Source organism: Sciurus vulgaris (assembly GCF_902686455.1).
Source record: "Sciurus vulgaris genome assembly, chromosome: 16".
Lineage (NCBI taxonomy): Eukaryota > Metazoa > Chordata > Mammalia > Rodentia > Sciuridae > Sciurus > Sciurus vulgaris.
Genome location: NC_136477.1, coordinates 27,552,728 through 27,570,783, shown reverse-complemented (window position 1 = coordinate 27,570,783; position 18,056 = coordinate 27,552,728). Strand labels below are relative to the sequence as shown.

Genomic DNA, 18,056 nt, shown 5'->3' with positions numbered 1-18,056 from the left:
ATCTTTTTCTATACTTTTGATTATAACATTTCTACAACTTCAAGTTTTGAATATGTCACTTGTAAATAGCATATAGTTGGATTTTTTTTAAAAACACACTCTAGCAATCTTTGACACTTTGCCAAATTATTTAGCTTATTTATATTTATTGTTATTAATGAAAATATTGGATTTATTTCTATCATTTTATTTTGTGTTTTCTTTCACCCATCTTTTTATGTTTCTTTTCCTCTCTTCTTTTTTTTTGTTTTCTTTTTTTATTGTAAACAAATGGGATACATGTTGTTTCTCTGTTTGTACATGGAGTAAAGGCATGCCATTTGTGTAATCATAAATTTACATACAGTAATGTTGTTTGATTCATTCTGTTATTTTTCCCTTCCCCCCACCTCCTCTCTTCTTTTTCACATTCCATTTCTCACCTTCATTATTCCCTCTCCTTTTATTTAAGCAGACACCAGACACTCTAGAATTCAAAGGTTCACATCTCTTGTTTAACAGACCACAATCTAATGTCAATTGCTATCTTTGATTTATTTAAATTTTATATTTAACCACAAATGTTGTTGTTTTAATAGTTTTCTGTAGTTTGTCTGAATTTCCCCATGTATATGGCTTCTTCAATCTCAGATCATTCTTCCTGGGACCATTTTATTCATGCCTATTACATCCTTTAGAGTTCCCTTCAGTGAGAATCTACTGAGGGCAATGTTTCACTTTTATCTGAAACTGTCTCTAATTTACCTGTATTCTTGAGTCTTTTCTGGTATGGAACCCCAGGCCACCAGTTTTCTCTCAATGGATGGGACATGTTTAATTTTCTTGTGGCACCTATTTTTACTGTTAAGAAGTCAGCAGACAGCCTGTTTGTCACTTCTTTTATTAGTGAATTATACATAATATTGAGGTTCACTTTGACATAATTATACAAGCATGGAATATATTTTTATCTGATTTGGTCCCCAGTACTTCTCTTTCCCCTCCCCTTTTTCCCTCCCCCTATCTCCTTTCCTCAACTCTACTGGTCTTCCTCCCATTTATTTATAGTTTTTAAAATTAATTTTTGATATATAAAGGTGAAATTTACTGTGGCATATCCATATGTGTACATAGGATAGTTTGGTTGATTCTATTCCATCCTTCCTCCCCTTTTCCATCCTCTTCCCTCCCCTCAACCCCCTTTCTCTACCACATTGATCTCTCTTCTATTTTCATGGAGATTCCTCAAAAGACTAGGAATGGAACTACCATATGACCCAGCTATCCCACTCCTCAATATTTATCCAAAAGAACTCAAATCATTGATGTGATACAGTCACATCAATAAATCATTGATGTGATACAGTCACATCAATAAATCATTGATGTGATACAGTCACATCAATAAATCATTGATGTGATACAGTTACATCAATGTTTCTAGCAGTATGATTTATGCTAGCCATGTTATGGAACCAGCCCAAGTGCCCATCAGCAAATGAATGGATAAGAAAATGTGGTTTACATACATCATGGAGTTTTACCTAGCTGTAAAGAAGAATGAAATAATGGCATGCTGGTAAATAGCTGGAACTGGAGAACATCATGATGAGTGAAATAAACCAGACTCAGAAAGTCAAGAATTAAATATTTTCTCTCATATGTGGAAGCTAGACCAAAATAAGGGGGGGAACAAGGAGGAGGGATAAACAGGTGAAATTTATTTTTACTTATTCTGCTTGAGATTCACTGGGCCACTGTGGTTTGATGTCTTTCATCAGTTTGCTTCATATCTTTAAATACTGTCTCTGCTCCATTCTCTCTCCTTTCCTCACTCTAATTAAATGTTCCATTATCGCTCTCCTTGCTTCTTTACCTGCAATTCCTATTTCTTCATGTTGTCTCTGAATATCTAACCTTTGCCGTGTTCTGGAATATCTAACCTATTTTTGCATCCACTGTCTTTTCAGCTATGTCAAATCTGCTTTTAGACCTGTTTATTGATATTCAAATGTCAATTATTATATTCTTACATCTGCATGATCTAATTAGTTCTCCTTCAAATACAAGTAGGAATGCTCTGCATTTTTTTTATTATAAACAAATGGGATACATGTTGTTTCTCTGTTTGTACATGGAGTAAAGGCATGCCATTTGTGTAATCATAAATTTACATAGGGTAATGTTGTTTGATTCATTCTGTTATTTTTTCCTTCCCCCCACCCCTCCTACCCCTCTTTTCCCTCTATACAGTCCTTCCTTCCTCCATTCTTGCCCCCCTCCTAACCCTCCATTATGTGTCATCATCTGCTTATCAGGGAGATCATTTGTCCTTTGGTTTTTTGAGATTGGCTTATCTCACTTAGCATGATATTCTCCAATTTCATCCATTTGCCTGCAAATGCCATAATTTTATCATTCTTTATGGCTGAGTAATATTCCATTGTATATATATACCACAGTTTCTTTATCCATTCATCAATTGAAGGACATCTAGGTTGGTTCCACAGTCTGGCTATTGTGAATTGAGCAGCTATGAACATTGATGTGCTATCCCACCTCCTTGGCCTATACCCAAAGGACTTAAAATCAGCATACTACAGAGATACAGCCACATCAATGCTCTGCATTTTATTCCTCACTTTTTGTAATTTCCAGTTAATTTTATTTCTTTAAACATGAGAATCATAGTTTCTATTGTGTGTCTGATAAGCACAATTAAGGTTGTGCGAGTCTATTTTCTTTCTGAGCTTTTTTCCCTGATGATTCTCTCTCATGGGGCTTTCTTACCTTTTGTACCTAGTAGGTTGTTGTTTGTTTGTTTATTATCAGTGTTTGTTTTCCTTGGGAAATTATTCATGGCAATTCTTTGAGGCCCAGGATGAAATATGTTTCTTTAGAGATCATTTGCCTCCACCCCTGCCAGGTCCCCATCTGGCATCACACCTTGAGCTTGTAGGGACCCCCATGTAATGTGAGCCACAAATCCATGTCAAGACCCGCCATGGTGGGTGCTTCCCAGATATTGAATTTCCCTTCACCACGGCCACCTACCTACCCCTGTCCTCGACTCAGCACCAAGGGAACGTTCCTCAAAGTCCCTTGGACCTCCAGGAGTGCTGGCTGGGGAATAGCATGTCTATTTGGGGTTGACTCTTACACTGGCACTTTATGGCCCCTCAGTCCTGCAAGGCTGTGCAAATCAAACCTCGTATTGGGTAGGTTTAATGTATGCTCAGGACTAAAGTGACTAATGCTCTTCACTGTGGTCTCAACATGACCACATCCATCAGGTTTTGGCTTGAGAAGTTCAGTTTCGTTATGTCTTCAATGCTTTTAAGAATTTGTTGCTCCCAGTAACTGGGGAGGCTGAGGCAGGAGGATAGCAAGTTCAAGATCAGCCCTTGGCAACTTAGCGAGACCCTTTCTTAAAATAAAAAATAAAAAGGGCTGGGGATGTGGCTAAGTGGTAGAGTGCTTCTGGGTTCAAAACTCGGTACCCAATAAGTAAGTAAGTAAATAAATAAATAGAATGTGTGGTTTAAAATATCTTATTCTTTATTTTTAGTGTGTGGTTGATGTTATTGGGAGGATTGGTCTACCTGTATTCCTGAATCAGAAGTCTTAATATCTACTTTCCAAATAGCTAGTTTCCTCCTTAGTGTGTATCATTTTCACATTATAAAAAATTTTCAAGTACACAGAAAAGCTGTATGAGTTTTACGGTGAACACCTGTACTTACCATCTGGAGTCAACCAACATTTTACTATATTTGATTTGTCATGATTTGTCATCCTCTCCCTACCCATTCACATGTCTTGTCTTTATGCATTTTGAATGAAGTTTCAGGTAGAATTCATTTTCCTCGGAATGTCAGTGTTTTTATATTTATTTGAGTTATTTTATTTTATTTATTTTATTTTATTTCATTTCATTTCATTATTATTTATTTTTTTGGAGTTGTGTGGGCCTTTATTGTCCAGGCAGGCTACTTGAGGGGGTTAAAGACGGGCGAGTGAGTGGCTCCAATGTCAAGCCGGCCATGCTTCACAGGCTTGAAGGTGTAGAGAACTCGCCCAGATAGTGTCTGATCATCTCAAGCTTGATGTCCACCTGGTTGAAGGTCCTGCCATTGTACACGCCAACCACGCTGCCCACCATCTCAGGCAAAATAACCACGTCCCGCAGGGTATCTTCACACCTCTGGTTTTTCCATGGGGAGTGCCTCTTTTTTGGCTTTGCGCAGGCGCTTTAGCAGGGAGTGCTATTTCCCACGCAGGCCCAGTTCAGCCGACGGCTTGCGCTAGACAGCTGCAGCAGCTGCTCGTAGGACGTGTCCAGCAGCTGGTCGAGATCCACGCTTCAGTAACCTGCGGAAGGTCCACTTCTTCTGCTCCACTTTGGGCATATCTTGCCGGCTCTGCAAAAAGCTCTATTTGAGTTCTTAATGCGATCTTATCTTTCATTTTTATAACTTACGATTCTTTTTTACCCTTCTTGGGTTTTTATTTTGATTTGTTTTGTTTTTATCCCTGCACATATGTTCGACTTTTACTTATTTTTTATTTTTATTTTTGTAGTGCTGTGCTGGTACTCTGCCACTGAACTATAGACCCCAAGACCTTCTTTAATTGCCTTAAGCATATTAAGCTTAATTATTTTATGTCATGAATGTTTTTTCCAAGAACTGATGTCTTTTGGGTCATTGTCTGCTGGATTCTGCGGCTCTCAGTGTGTGCCTTGTCCCTTTCATGCTTTATAATTTTTTACTGTAAACTGCTCTTTTTCCTTAGAACATATCTGTGGGAATTTGAGAGAGTTTCCTCCATAGATTTTCATTTACTTTTACAAAGTGCCAGGGAGAATTAATAAGCTGAAACCATTTTTCAACTAAATTCTGGCCTTGAGGTTTTCAGACCACCCAGGACATGTTTAGTCGGCCTGCAGACTGAGGTCGGGGCAGGCTTGAGGTTGCGAATTTTCTCGGGAGATATTCCCTCTCTGTTCAACACCAGGGTTCCAGTTTGGCAGTTTCCTTGGTATACTTGGGAGTGGAATGGCAGGAAGCTTATTTCTGATTCCCCCTCACACTGAAGATGCAGCCCTCTGGTGTCTCCAATTCATGGAAAGAAGGGACTTCTTTCAGATTGCCCTCCTTGAATGATTCCAGGACAGCATCTCAGGTCCCTGAGCCCCATGATGTGAAAACTGATGTTCAAGTTTGCCCAGTTCTGCAACATCTCCAGAGCAGAAGTTGGCCTCTGCATTCTGCTTACCACCCCCTCCAACCCCCAGCTGGGGCCCTCTTTAATTGAGTGCTTAGCTTGGTATGCCTTATTTCCTTGCCATTTCACCAGTTATTTAAGGAAGAGAAATATAAGATTTCATCTTTCACGTTTAGATGATTTCAGCAAGAAAGTCAGAGCTGGAAGTCTGTATTTTTCTATATATTGGAATGTCATAATTTTTAACTAATCAAAATGAAAGCAAAACCTATGTCTTCTCGTATCAAGTAACTCTCATGTACCCTATTAAGAATTTACTCAGTTAAACTCTGACTTACATATGTTAAAATCTGATTTTTATCAGATCCGAAAGCAAGAAGATGAGAAATACTGTACAACATTTCTAAAAATTATTTGCTTCCTCTGGGTTTTTCATTTAATAGATCTGCCTTTTAGTTGAAGGTTTTATTAATGACACTGCTGTTGATGTAGCTATTGGCAGTAGCTCTACGTAGTAAAACTTATTTTATACTACACTTGTGATTAATTGTGTGCTGAAACTTGTATGAACATATGAACTGATGGAAATAGGGTATAAATTAGAATCCCACTTGTCAATGTACAATATCAGCAGCAATAATTATTAGGATAGATTTTTATGGTGCTCATGTAGTCATAGCAAATATTGTAAACCCAGACTTACTGGAAATGTCTAAGAAGGGTGGGATCTGAGAAAAGATATATAACTTCAGACAAATGTATGGCCTTTCTCTATACCAGGCTAAGAAAGTATACCTTTATAGAAGCCAAATAATTTCTTGAGTGCTCCTTGAAGGTTCTTGAGGCAATATAACAATATTTATACAGAACCACAAAGATTGGGTTGCTCTAGGCCTCTGAAAATGAGTATGTATCTTGGAATCCAGTTGTCTGATGGTGTGATTTTTGCTTCTGTGTCGAATTGTTCTTCAACTAGTGAACGGTGGTCAGGTCTCTGAGAGGAGTCAAAGGTCCAGTGGAGGTGATTCCCAGGTTATGTTTGCATTCTTAGACTTTGTCTCTGCCCTCTTTTGGTGCCTGCTAGGTTTGCTCCTTTGAGTTGTGGGAATCACAAAGTATATTACGTAACCCAAGTGTAAGGAGTGATATAGCTTCCTAAAGGGATCACATATTCCCAGGAGAGGCATTAGCTCTAAGACACTTATGCCTTACTGAAATGCACAATAAGCCCTTCTACAGCAGAATTATGTATGGGCTGTTCACCAAACTCCTGTGAGACATGAATGAACAGCAGGAGAGAAGCACCCAGGGACAGCAGAGGGCCACACTCACCGGGGTCCTGAGGGAGAAAGAAGGAGCCCTGATCAGTGGAAACACAATCCTCACTACCTCCAATCCCTGTTGTGTCCCAGAATCTCATGGATGGGACCCCAGGAGAGTGTGAGGGCCACTGCCTTGGCTTCTTTATCATGGTATAAACAGTGGCTTCCTTCATCAGTGAGATGCTATCTTTCCTCAGCCCCCAGAGGTCACACCTGACTAGTTTTCTGAGGTCTTTCCAGAGATATTCTAGGCCTAAATAAGCGACTGCCCACGGTTTTTCTTTTCTTCATTTCTGTTTTTCCTTCACAGAGTTACCTGCTCTACATTCTCTGTAACACTGTATTTAGAGATCATGCTCATGGTTTTTACAACTACATAGTATTCCACTGAGTGAATGAACCCTAATTTAGCTCAGCAGTCTCCCAGTGATGGTCACAAAGATTTTTATTTTCTCTTAAGTGATTTTAGCAAATAATTTAGACCACTAACACTCTATCCAAGTATGAGTTCACCTAAAGGATATAGTCCTTGAAGTATGTGCTAATCAGCTTTCTGTTACTGTGACAAAGTACTTGAGATTGTCAACTTAAAGGGAGGAAAGGTTTATTTTAGCTCAGAGTTTCAGAGGTTTCAGTCCAGGATCCATGACCCTGTTGCTTTGAGTCTGTGGTATTACAGCACATCATGTGGGGAGCATATGGAGGAGCAAGCCTGGCTCACTTCATTGTGGTCAGGAAGCAAAAAGGAGAGAGCCAAGGGGCCAGGGTCCCACTATCTCCCAGGGCGTATCGCCAGTGACCTAGGTACCACCTCCTAAAGGTTCCATCACCTCTAACAGAACTGTGGGCTGGGGACCAAGCCTTTCACACATGAACCTTTGGGGGATGTTCTAGATCTAAACCATAGTAGAAAATGTGTTAAGATTTTCAACTATTTGTGAAACGTCTTGGGAATTTTCCATCTTACATGTTGCCTCTACAAATTATAAGCCAGAAACACTTTTCCCAGCCTCCCTTGCAGCAGAAGGACCCAAGCACTGCCAGTGGAATGCAGCTGGACAAGACTTTGATATGGAAGTGAGTGATAGAGAAGGAGGGGTCAAGGTGGAGAAGCACTAAGCCTTCAGAGTTGGCAGTGGCAGAGGCTCCTGAGGTAGCACCACAAAGGAAAAATACCTCAGGTTCCTCAGCAGCATAACCAGCGTTTTGGAACTGTCTGTGAAGCCATCAAGACTCTTTCTCTAGGTCAACATTCATTTTGTGCTTAACCTAACCCAAGTGTGTTCTGTTGGTTGCAGCTAAGAATCCTGTCTGATCTGGATGCGAGGACCAGGAGTGATTGCAAATGACAGCCCCTCAAGGAGATGGGGATCTGGGCTTGTTATTCATCTTAAGCCTGAAAGGAGTAAGGATCGATTAGATGTTAAAGGGTGATGTTCCAGCAGGCTAAAGCAGGTTGTCAAAATGAGGGCCCGCTGGAATGAAGGCCAGGCTTGGAGAGGGCTCAAGGCTTGGAGGGGCCACTGTTCTGAACTCCAGGGAGGGTGCCAGGAACCGAAAGACCATAGGGCAGCCTGGTTATTTCTAATTGCCCTGGACAACTTAATGAAAAAGAACAAGCAGCTCAAATTCAAAATTCTTGGTTCAGGGTGAGTTCAGGGAACCAGACACTTGTATGAAGGGGCGAAAAGAATCTCTCAGGCAGCCACAGGATTGAGGTTGACAAAAGTTAGACTCTGAATCCTGTGGGTGGTCAAATTGTAAAATCCTTTAAATCCACAAGTCCTCAGATTTTTCATGTAACATGTAGGCCACTGATTTAAAAAAAAAAAAAAAAAAGTGGGACCCAGGAATTGGAATGGGGACTTGTGGGAGGATTCCATGAACCTCCTCTGCCCTTGTATGAGAAGGCCACTCCCATTTTACATGAAGACCCTGAAATAACAATGCAGTCACCTATTCTCAGTGTGCCCCCCACCCCCCATCTCACTCCTTCAACGCATTCAGATCTCTGCGAGAAGTCAGACCCACCTGGGGGCCAATCACATCATTAGTCTCAGAAATTGTTTCGGAAAGCTAGTGTGCTGAGGAGGTACAGGTACCCAGCTCAGCGGTGCAGAGTTGAGCAGTCATACTGAGCAGGTGGGAAGGCTCTGGAGGTGCTGCTTCATCAAACAATCAAAGATGAAGAATGTCTAACATGTTTGGATATAAGGGCAGGAGAGAGATCCATACTGCCCAAGCTAAATTAAAGGATGAATTACTGAAAAAAACAGAAAAGTATCTTTAGTCCATTTGTGATACCGTATATCACCATAAATCAGGCAGTTTATAAACAACAGAAATTTATTTCTCACTGTTCTGAAGCATAGGACATCAAAGTTCAAGGTTCAATAGCTTTGGTCAGGCCCACTGACCCCCACCCGAGGTTGGTTGCCATCGCTGAGCCTGCCTGCCTGCCCCCACTGCTGAGGGACACTGCACTTCCCTCTGTGCTGACTCGGTGCACCCTCGTTAGGGCTCCCCAGCTTCTTAGGAGGCTGGTGCAGGCATTTTGAATTATTCCTGAGGGTGTGGCCATCATCATTAGAAGGGCAGCTCCCTTCCTGAGACACCTGCAGAAGACTGGAGGCCCTTTGACAGGACTCAGGATTTAAGAAGAGGAGGTATTGAGAGACTCAGGACCAACTCAGAGCAGCGGGTAAGTCTCTCCTACTGGGGGAGGCTCTCTGGACGGGTCAGTAGTCTGGGAATGCAGGCAACGTGGTGGAGTAGAGTTGCCCAGTGAGACTCCCCCACTGCAGCTGTGAACACAGATAACCGGGAGCGTTGTAGAGGAGGATTGCCCAGCAAGAGGCTTTGGCGCAGAGTGAGGGTCCCAGGCCTGGGCAGTAGGTCCAGTCCCCAGGGAATGTCATAGAGGAGGGCGGCTCAGAGAGAGAGTCCCTTGCAGGGTCAGGGCCCCCAAATCAGGTGGTAGTTCTGGGCCCCAGGGAACATCGCAGAGGAGGGCTGCCCAGCCCAGGTGGTAGTTCTAGACTGAAAGGAACTTCTTGGAGGAGAGCTGCCCAGTGAGATGTCACCACTGGTGAGTCTTCCTCGCCGGGCGAGGCTTTCCCACTAGGGTGGTAGAACCAGAGACACAGGCCGAGACCAGCCATGCCCCAGCCTGTAGTCTAGTCCCCCTTTTAACTGACCATCAGTCAACAAGTGGAGGTGCCTCTTCCCACCAGCAGGAAATACACCCCACCTAAAGGCCACCACCGCTGAAGGGGCAGCTACCTTGTGTATCACTGCATTATCAAGTTCCTCCAAGACTTCAGGCTACTGAAGGCTAGGAGGCGGGTTGTTGGAAATCTACAGGGACACTATAAGTCAATAGTTTCACTACTACAGGGGTAGATACCTGACCAATATGAGAAAACAAGGAAAGAAAATGTCCCAAAAAAAACCTAGATGCTATGGCAATAAAATCCAATGACAGCATGACAGAAGAAATGTCAGAAAGGGAGTTCAGAATGTACATAATTAAAATTATCAGAGAAACAAACGAGATGAAAGAGCAAATGCAGGCTTTGAATGATTTTACCACTCAACAATTAAAAGAGCAAATACAGGAAGCAAAAGATCATTTCCATAAAGAGTTAGAGGACTTAAAATCAGCACACTACAGAGATACAGCCTCATCAATGTTCATGGCGGCTCATTTCACAATAGCCAGACTATGGAATCAACCTAGATGCCCTTCAATTGATGAATGGATAAAGAAACTGTGGTATATATATACAATGGAATATTACTCAGCTATAAAGAATAATAAAATTATGGCATTCGCAGGCAAATGGATGAAATTGGAGAATATCATGTTAAGTGAGATAAGCCAATCTCAAAAATCCAAAATAGGAATGATCTCACTGATAAGCGGATGATGACACTTAATGGGGGGTGGGAGTGGGACAAGAATGGAGGAAGGAGGGACTGTATAGAGGGAAAAGAGAGGTGGGAGGGGTGAGGGGGAAGGAAAAAAATAATGGAATGAATCAAACATCATTACTCTATGTAAATTTATGAATATGCAAATGGTATGCTGTTACTCCATGTACAAACAGAAACAACATGTATCCCATTTGTTTACAATAAAAATAAATTTAAAAAAATAAAAAAAAGAGTTAGAGGTACTGAAAAAAAAAAAAACAGACAGAAATCCTTGAAATGAAGGAAACAATAAACCGAAATTAAAAACTCCATAGAAAGCATAACCAATAGGATAGAACACCTGGAAGACAGAACCTCAGACATCAAAGACAAAATATTTAATCGTGAAAACAAAGTTGACCAGAGAAGATGGTAAGAAATCATGAACAGAATCTATAAGAATTATGGTATATCATGAAAAAGCCAAATTTAAGAATTATTGGGATTGAGGAAGGCACAGAGAAACAAAAAACCAAAGGAATGAACAATCTATTCAATGAAATAATATCAGAAAATTTCCCCCATCTGAAGAATGAAATGGAAAATCAAGTACAAGAGGCTTATAGGACTCCAAATATACAAAATTACAACAGACCCACACCAAGGCACATTATAATGCAAGTACCTAACATACAAAATAAAGACAGAATTTTAAAGACTGCGAGAGAAAAGAATCAAATTACATTTAGGGGGAAACCAATATGGATATCAGCAGATTTTTCAACTCAGAACCTAAAAGCTAGAAGGGCCTGGAACGACATTATTCAAGCTCTGAAAGAAAACGGATGCCAACAAAAAATCTTACACCCAGCAAAACTTACCTTCAGATTTGATGACAAAATAAAATCCTTCCATGATAAACAAAAGCTAAAAGAATTTACAAAAAGAGAGCTGGCACTACAGAGCATTCTCAGCAAAATATTCCATGAGGAAGAAATGAAATACAACAATGTAAATCAGCAAAGGGAGGAACTACCCTAAAGGAACAGCCAAATAAAGGAGAAACCAAGTCATGTCAAAAAACAAAAATGAGTCAAATGACTGGGAATACAAATCATATCTCAATAATAACCCTGAATGTTAATGGCCTGAACTTATCAATCAAAAGACATAGACTGACAGATTGGATTAAAAAGAAAGATCCAACAATATGCTGCCTGCAAGAGACTCATCTCATAGAAAGAGATACTCAGACTAAAGGTGAAAGGATGGGAAAAAACATACCATGCATATGGACTCAGCAAAAAAAGCCGGAGTATCCATCCTCATATCAGATAATGTGGACTTCAAGCCAAAGTTAGTCAGAAGGGATAAAGAAGGACATTGCATACTGCTTAAGGGAAGCATAAATCAGCAAGACATAACAATCATAAATATCTATGCCCCAAACATTGGCTTATCCATGTACATCAAACAAATCCTTCTCAATTCCAAAATCAAATAGACCACAACACAATAATACTAGGTGATTTTAACACACCTCTCTCACCACTGGACGGATCTTCCAAAGAAAAATTGAACAAAGAAACCATAGATCTCAATAACACAATCAATAACTTAGACTTAACGGACATAAATAGAATATACCATCCAACAAAGAGTGAATACACCTTCTTCTCAGCAGCACATGGATCCTTGTCTAAAATAGACCATATTCTATGCCACAAAGCCAATGTTAGTAAATACAAGAAGACAGAGATACTACCTTGTATTCTATCATATCATAATGGATTGAAATTAGAAATAAATGATGGAATAAAAAACAGAAATGACTCCAACACCTGGAGATTAAATAATACACTATTGCATGATGAATGAATAACAGAAGACATCAGAAGGGAAATTAAAACATTCTTAGAGGTAAACAAGAACAAAGACACATCATATCAAAATCTCTGGGACACTATGAAAGCAGTACTTAGAGGAAAATTTATTTCATGGATTGCATTCAATAAAAGAAGAAATCGACAAATAAATGACCTAACACTAGAGCTCAAAGCCCTAGATAAAGAAGAGCAGAGCAACACCAAAAGTTATAGAAGACAGGAAATAGTTAAAATCAGAGCTGAAATCAGTGAAATTGAAACAAAAGAAACAATCGAAAAAATTGACAAAGTAAATAATTGGTTCTTTGAAAAAATAAACAAAATTGACAAACCCTTAGCCTCACTAACAAAGAGAAGGAGAGAGAAGACTCAAATTAATAAAATTCAGAATGAACAAGGAAATATCACAACAGACACGATTGAAATACAAAACATAATTAGAAGCTATTTTGAAAATCTATACTCCAACAAAACAGAAAATCTCAAAGACATCAACAGGTTTCTAGAGACATATGAATTACCTAAACTGAACCAGGAGGACATACACAATTTAAATAGATCAATTTCAAGTAATGAAATAGAAGAAGTCATCAAAAGCCTACCAACAAAGAAAAGTCCAGGACCAGATGGGCTCTCAGCCGAGTTCTACAAAACCATTAAAGAAGAGCTCATTCCAATACTCCTCAAAGTATTCCATGAAATAGAAGAGGAGGGAACCCTCCCAAACTCATTCTATGAAGCCAATATCACCCTGATACCTAAACCAGACAGAGACACATCAAGGAAAGAAAATTTCAGACCAATATCCTTAATGAACATCGATGCAAAAATTCTCAACAAAATTTAAGCAAATCTCATACAAAAATATATTAAAAAGATAGTATACCACGATCAAGTGGGTTTTATCCCAGGGCTGCAAGGTTGGTTCAAAATCCAGAAATCAATAAATGTAATTCACCATATCAACAGACTTAAAGTCAAGAATCACATGATTATTTTCATAGATGCAGAAAAACATTCAATAAAGTACAGCATCCCTTCATGCTCAAAACACTAGAAAAAATAGGGAGAGTGGGAACATTCCTTAACATTGTAAAGGCCATCTATGCTAAGCCCATGGCCAATATCATTCTAAATGGTGAAAAACCACTTAGCATTTCTCCTAAAAACTGGAACAAGGCAGGGATGCCCTCTTTCACCACTTCTATTCAACATTGTCCTTGAAACTCTAGCCAGAGCAATTAGTCAGACCAAAGAAATTAGAGGGATACGAATAGAAAAAGAAGAACTCAAACTATCCCTATTTGCTGATGACATGATTATATATTTAGAGGAACTGGGAAATTCCACCAGAAAACTTTTAGAACTCATAAGTGAATTCAGTAAAGTAGCAGGATTTTTGTAAGATCAATGCTCATAAATCTAATGCATTTTTATATGTAAGTGATGAATCTTCAGAAAGAGAAGTTAGGAAAACTACCCCATTCACAATAGCCTCGAAAAAAAAAATACTTGGGAATCAATCTAACAAAAGAGGTGAAAGACCTCTACAATAAGAACTACAGAACACTGAAGACAGAAATTAAAGAAAACCTTAGAAGATGGAAAGATCTCCCATGTTCTTGGATAGGCAGAATTAATATTGTCAAAATGGCCATACTACCAAAAGTGCTATACAGATTCAACGCAAACCCAATTAAAATCCCAATGATGTACCTTACAGAAATACAGCAAGCAATCATGTAATTCATCTAGAAGAATAAGAAACCCAGAATAGCTAAAGCAATCCTCAGTAGAAAGAGCGAAGCAGGGGTATCGCAATACCAGAACTTAAACTATACTACAAAGCAATAGTAACAAAAACAGCATGGTATTGGTACCAAAATAGACAGGTAGATCAATGGTACAGAATAGAGGACACAGACACAAACCCCAATAAATACAATTTTCTCATACTAGAAAAAGGTGCCAAAAATATGCAATGGGGAAAAGATAGCCTCTTCAACAAATGGTGCTGGGAAAACTGGAAATCCATATGCAACAGAATGAAACTAAACCCCTATCTCTCACCCTGCACAAAACTCAACTCAAAATGGGTCAAGGACCTTGGAATCAGACCAGAGACCCTGCATCTTATAGAAGAAAAAGTAGGTCCAAGTCTTCAACATGTCGGCTTAGGATCAGACTTCCTTAACAAGACTCCCATAGCACAAGAAATAAAAGCAAGAATCAATAACTGGGATAGATTCAAACTAAAAAGCTTTCAGCAAAGGAAACTATCAGTAATGTGAAGAGAGAACCTACAGGGTGAGAGAAAATCTTTGCCACTCGTACTTCAGATAGAGCACTAATTTCCAGAATATATAAAGAACTCAAAAAACTCTACACCAAGAATACAAATATCCCAATCAACAAATGGGCTAAGGAAATAAACAGACACTTCACAGAAGAAGATCTACAAGCAATCAACAGATATATGAAAAAATGTTCAACATCTCTAGTAATAAGAGAAATGCAAATCAAAACTATCCTAAGATTGCATCTCACCCCAATTAGAATGGCGATTATCAAGAACACAAGCAACAATAGGTGTTGGAGAGGATGTGGGGAAAAAGGTACACTCATACATTGCTGGTGGGGCTGCAAATTAGTGCAGCCACTCTGGAAAGCAGTGTGGATTCTTCAGAAAGCTTGGAATGGGACCACCATTTGACCCAGCTATCCCACTCGTTGGCCTATACCCAAAGGACTTAAAATCAGCATACTACAGAGACACAGCCACATCAATGTTCATAGCTGCTCAATTCACAATAGCCAGACTGTGGAACCAACCTAGATGCCCTTCAATTGATGAGTGGATAAAGAAACTGTGGTATCTATATATAATGGAATATTACTCATCCATAAAGAATAGTAAAAGTATGGCATTTGCAGGCAAATGGATGAAATTGGAGAATATCATGCTAAGTAAGATAAGCCAATCTCAAAAAACTAAAGGACGAATGATCTCGCTGATAAGCGGATGAGGACATATAATGGGGGGTGGGAGGGGTTAGCGTTAGGGCTAGGGTTAGGTTTAGGGTTAGGGATAAGGAGGGTGGTAAGAATGGAGGAAGGAAGGACTGTATAGAGCGAAAAGAGGGGTGGGAGGGGTGGGGAGGAAGGAAAAAATAACAGAATGAATCAAACACTGTTACCCTAGGTAAATGTATGATTACACAAATGGTATGCCTCTACTTCATGTACAAACAGAGAAACAAGATGTATCCCATTTGTTTAAAATAAAAATAAATTTAAAAAAATCGATTTGGTGTCTGGTAAGGGCCCACTTTCTGGTTTGTAGATGGTGGCTTCTTACTGTGTCCTCACATGGTGGAAGAGACAAGCATCTCTCTAGATTTTCTTTTATGATCCAAATCATGAGAGCCCTTTCTTCATGGCCTAATCAAAGACCCCCCCCCCCCCAAACACCATCACCTTGTGGGTGAGGATTCCAACATATGAACTCTGGCAGGACACAGATATTCAGACTAGAGCCCCAAGTAGACAATTATTAATTTCAAGGATAACCAAAGTTGAACAGAATAGGAAAAATAATGACAGTGTACCACTTATATCATCTCCCAACAGCTGTATATAGTCATAATAAAGCACTGAATATTGATCTAAATTACACTGTAACATTAGGAGGAAAGGGGACAGGAAGTCTGCATGCGTGCACTACAGGCAGGCATGTGGTTTGTAAATTGGAACTAAATCTTCTTCCTTTGGGGGGAATCAATAGGTAAGGGCTATTGTTATTTAGAAAGATGAACACAAATACCTAAATAATGATTTAAAAATGACTGCCCCTGGGGAATGGGGAATGGAAGTAAGTGACAGCAGGTAGTCATCTGTGCCAGAATTTAGAGAATTCCTTGATTCTTTAAAATATATGGTTTGTAATTTTGATAAGAGTAAAAACTAAATTTTAAAATCATTTGTGAAGGATAATATCAGCTACCTAAAGAAATGATAAAACTTACGGAATTATCTAGAGCAGGATAATGCAGGCCCCACAGAATCAGGACAGATTTGTGGTTATAATGAAAAAGCGTCAGTCTAATCAATTGCACTGTCTAAAGAAAGTGTGCCTGGCAGGTGGGGATGCAGTGCAGCGCAGGGAGCCTGGGCAAGTCATAGGGGACCTCTGTGAGGGGCATTTGCCCTGTGTGTGTGGAGGCGGGGCTGCCCTAGCCCCCAGGAAAGAGAACTTGAGGCAAAGATTTATATGTGAACATTTTACTGGGAGAGTGATCCCAGGGAAGCAAAAGTGAGGGGGAAGGAGTGTGGCACAAAGAAGGGAGAGCAATAAACAGAAGTGGCCACTGCTCAACTCATTAACAGTGGAACTCAATGGCCATTTGAAATAGAGGGTCGTTTATCTGCTGATTCTCCTCTCTCATGTTTTGTCCACATCCAGCACGGGTGAGGGAAAGGGTTTCTGTTGGAGGGATGGGCCAGCTGTAAATTAATTGCTAAGAAACATACTTAATAGAAAAACCACAGGAGACAATTATCTTTTGAAGTAGGGGGTGTGATGGATTGAGCCATGCTCCAACAAAAATGGAAGAGCCCACCTGTCCTTTATTTATAGTCAGACAGGTAAAAGGGGGGGGGGGGGTACCAGAAAGAACTTCTTCTGTGAGAAACAGGATGGCGTGGAGATAAGAAAGCCATTTGCTCTAGCGGATTATCCCAGCAGGAACTGAAAATTCTGGCAGATACCACATACTCTACACGATCTGGAACAATCTCTTAATGATTGCCAGTTCCTGTGAGCCAGATTTCCATGTCTGACAGCTCAACCAAGCCTGATTTTGCTAACATAGATGCTCCCCACACTCCTCCATCTCCAGGACCCCAGTGGTCACAGTCTGCTTCACTGGAAGTTAACTCTCCCACACTCCTGGAGTAAATGATGACATGAGCTCCTTCGCCAGCTGCTGGAGAGTCAGATCTCATGTCCTATGTCACGAGGCTTGCCTAGGTCCTAAAGTATTGAGAGGCAGCAGCAGCAGCAAGATAGAGTCCTCACAAAGACACTGCAGTATTATTCATCAGAACCCAATGACAGGTGCTGGTACACTGATGAGCAAAAGGGCCCAAAGAAGTGTCATGGAGGACCACACAGAGGTGTCTGATACAGAGCCTGGCACATTAACGATAGCATCGGAGCCCCAGAGGTGTGGCCCTCTACATTGGCAACAGATGCATCTGGCCTTAAGCCTCTGCATCCAAATTTCATGGGCACCAAAGTAGCTACTGATGGTCATGGCTCTCCCTGGAAAACATCCCCTGCCAGTTCATATGTTTATTCTAAGCTTGGCTGTGGGAATGTGTCCATCAGGGAGGGCTCAGAACTTCTCAGGGTAATGTCCCAGTCCTTCACTTCATCAAATTGCTAGCAGGTGGCTGCAAGAATAGTACCTCCCTACCTGTTCAAAAGCAGTTCAAATGCAACGCCTCATCAATAAAATAATCTGGCTACCAGCTGTCCCCTGGTGGCCAGGACGTATCAGTGCAGTTTTTCCAACTGCTTGCCAAGTGTGAGAATATGTTGGGTGTGTACGGTAACAGAACTTTTCCCTTATGTTCCATTATCATCCTATATATAGGCCACCAGTAAAACCTCAAATTGAACAATTTTATAGGTCTCCTATAAATTTTTATATGTTTTTATAGGTGT

At 40.3% G+C, this 18,056-nt stretch overlaps 1 pseudogene across 1 annotated transcript in view; it reads right to left on the bottom strand.

Moving 5' to 3' along the window:
- Positions 1–3,945: 3,945 nt before the first annotated feature.
- LOC306647145 (small ribosomal subunit protein uS19-like) overlaps positions 3,946–18,056 on the bottom strand; it is an 18,458-nt pseudogene continuing 4,347 nt past the window's right edge. Inside the window, exons 2-3 of the transcript in view lie at positions 6,538–6,544; positions 3,946–4,324 (exon numbers count right to left, since the gene is read on the bottom strand). The product of the transcript in view is annotated as a small ribosomal subunit protein uS19-like (transcript). The remainder of the gene's footprint in view (positions 4,325–6,537; positions 6,545–18,056) is intronic.